Genomic DNA, 3,540 nt, shown 5'->3' with positions numbered 1-3,540 from the left:
ACTGCCCATACTTCTCCTATGGGAGATTTTAAGCTTGTTCCTTTGGGATTGCAATGCAGTTTCTTACCACCTAAGGACTGGGTTGGATTATGCAAATATGAAGTGTCTGGGGTAGTGGGTGGCTCATTAACAATGTAAACATGGCACATGGTGGGGTGGAATCATCAAAAGGTGCATCCAAGGTTAACATGCAGATTGTACAAATTTGCAATCCAGTGAGGTTTACCATGAGTGGTTCCAGAAAAAGGGAATCTTGCTGCTACTGAGAAAGATCCAGGAGTTTGTGGGTGTCCTCTGGACTGGAATCTGGGAGACAGACTCATCACACTGAGTTACAGTTATGTTGGTGGCTGAGTGGCAGTGGGAGTGGAAGGAGCAAAAGCAGGAGACAGCATGAGACAGAGCAGCAGGCCCTGGGCTACGGGGCAGAGAGGAAGTTGGGCACCTTTGTGCAGGAGGTTTGCTGGTGGAGTGACTGCCTTCAGCATTTGTCCAGGGGCTAAGTGTGCTGACCAGGAGCTTAAGTCAAACCTCTACGGGCCTGCATTTGCTAGTACAATACGGTGCTTTCTCAAGCTCTCTCACAGATGGCAGAGGCCTAGGCCAAGAAGCTGAGGGCCAGAGATTCTTGCCTAAGAACCCACAGCAGGAAACACTATCTTGAGTCATACCTGCCTCCGAATTATAAATTGTCACTTACCTACTGTGGGTATCATCTGTGAGCTCTCTGTGGCCAATGAAATAAATTCTTGATCTGAACAGAGAGGTAGTTTCCCATGGGAGGAAATGTGTGGTATTAGAATTGGGAGGTGGCTTCTGGGGCTGCTCGGCTACTGCCAGTCAAAGTGCGTCATGGCCTACTCTTGGGATTAGTCATTTGTTTCACAGTTGGCCCCTAGAAAACCAGCCAGTGTTTCAGGACTGTGTGCTGGGCGTGGGGAGATGCTTCAATTGTGTGCTAGCCACTACCTCATCTGCCTTTTCAATCAGTGCTTTCCTATAGCTTCTCCCTGAGTCTGCATCTGATTTTGCTCTCGGTAATTTTCCTCAGATCTCTGGGTGGTAGGATTCCTGTGCATAGCTGCTGCTCCTTGTTCCCAGTGTCTCTGCAGGATAAAGGATCCCAGTCTGTCCTGCCTGCCATCACACTAGAAGTCTCTCAACCAGGAAGAACTACCACCTGGAACTCTTTTCCCTTCCTCTTAACAGATGTGCCTGCAACTCAAGTAGATGAGAACAATGTCCTAACCTCTCCTGTCGGGCTGTCCCCACAGCTGCAGCTAGATCCTAGGGCTCGGCTCACCCTCCACCAGGTGGGAGAAGACCATGCCAACTTATGGGGTCATCGCGGCACTGTGATGTTCTGGGAAGTGGCTTTGGGTGCAGTGGTATGGGAGCGAGAACTTGCTCAGGTGGCATCTGATCTTTAAGACATGGAACTGGGACATCCCACTGGTCTTCTCATGTGCTTATTTTATTGGCTATTTGTATATCTTCTCTGGAGAATGGCTGTTGTCATACAGATAATGTCTAATCATCTATTCCTTTTAAACAGTTCTTTCCTTCATCTATTCCAATGCAGTGTTTATTATAGAGCCCCTCTTTTCTTAATTCCCCCCAACTGCCCATGTCAGTCCTGTTTTATAACAGTGGTGGTGTGCAGTATTTTTCCTTTTGTGACTGAGATATTTCACTCAGCATAATGTCCTCTAGAGTCACCTATGCTGTGTAATGGTTTACGAGTTCCTTGTTTTTCTGTGCTGTGTAGTATTCCACTGTGTGTATATACCACAGTTTTTCCATCCATTCATTATGCAAAGGCATCTGACTGCGTGGATCATAACAAACTGTGGCTGACTCTGAGAAGAATGGGAATCCCAGAACATTTAATCGTGCTAATGCAAAACCTATACTTGGACCAAGAGGCAGTCGTCAGAACAGAGCAGGGTAACACTGCATGGTTCAAAATTGGGAGGGGTGTACGACAGGGATGTGTCCTGTCTCCATACCTTTTCAACCTGTATGCAGAGCAGACTATCCGAGAGGCTGGGCTCTATGAGAAGAAGCATGGCATTAGGATTGGTGGACGATCTATCAACAATCTGCGTTATGCAGATGACACAACCCTGCTTGCTGAAACTGAGGAGGACCTCATGCACTTGCTGCGAAGGGTCAAGGACTGCAGCCTTCAATATGGACTGAGGCTCAATGTCAAGAAGACAAAGATTCTCACCACTGGACCAATCGGTAGCATCAGGATGGATGGCGAAGAGATTGAGATTGTTCACAGCTTCAGTTTTCTCGGCTCCACGGTCAACACTCTTGGCACCAGCATCCAGGAAATCAAAAAACATATTGCAATGGGAAAGTCTTCTGTTAGGGACCTCTCTAAAGTACTCAAGAGCAACGGTGTCTCTCTGGAGATTAAGGTCCACCTGATACAGGCCATGGTCTTTGCAATCACTTGTTATGCATCAGAGAGTTGGACAATGACTAGGGAGAATAGCAGGAGAATTGATGCCTTTGAGCTGTGGTGCTGGAGAAGAGTATTGAATGTACCATGGACTGCCAAGGAAACAAACAGATTTATCCTAGAGAGGGTTAAACCAGGCTACTCCTTGGAGGCAAGGATTCTGGGGCTTTGTCTGACATACTTTAGACATGTTGTAAGGAGAGACAGGTCTTTAGGTCCTTGGACGTCATACTGGGTAGAGTAGAGGGACAGCGCAGGAGGGGAAGACCCTCAATGAGGTGAATTGATTCAGTGACTGGGGTAATTGGGATGGGTGTGTCAGAGGCAATGTGATTGGCACAGGATAGAGCAGGGTTTAGGGCTGTTGTACATAGGGTTGCTATGAGTTGCAAACGACTCAATGGCACATAACAACAAAACAACATTTATTGATGGGAACTTGGATTGCTTCCATCTCTTTGCTTCTGTGAATAACGCAGCAATAAACATGGGTGTGCATTAGTTACCTTAGCTTTCTTGATAGTGTCTTTGAAGCACATTGCTTAAAATTTTCATTTAGTCCAACTTACCACTTTTGTGTTTCTGGCTATGTGATGGCTTACTTGACAGCAGTGGGTTTGGTTTTCTACAGACACAGGAGGCTGTGCAAGCATGCATGTGCACGCGTGCGCACACACCCATATACACAAACTCCACACTTCCAGTCAATAATTCTTAATAAACCTCTCACTGCCATCCTCTCAGAACTAACCCACAGGTGACCCTTGTGTGGGCTTTGGATGCTGCAGATCACGTGGGAAATTGTCTATCTCTCTCCTGAGGACCAGCTGGTAGATTTGAACCACCAGAGAGGTGAGGCCTTTGCGTTAGCAGTGCAACTCCTTACAGCCTACCCTGCCAAAGCTTCTAAGCAATAAAAAGTATGAAAAATGTTCTTTTGAGGTGCATGTAGACATAAGTTTCAAAAGTGTTCAAACACCAGGAGAAGATAACATAGATGAATGGGATCTTCTAAGACTCAAATCCCTATGCACATCCAAAAACTTCTCCAGTAGGGTAAAAAGGGA

This window comes from Elephantulus edwardii, unplaced genomic scaffold (assembly GCF_000299155.1).
Source record: "Elephantulus edwardii isolate Elephantulus edwardi_28Jun2011 unplaced genomic scaffold, EleEdw1.0 scaffold00288, whole genome shotgun sequence".
Taxonomy (NCBI): Eukaryota; Metazoa; Chordata; class Mammalia; order Macroscelidea; family Macroscelididae; genus Elephantulus; species Elephantulus edwardii.
This window is presented reverse-complemented; position numbering follows the sequence as displayed.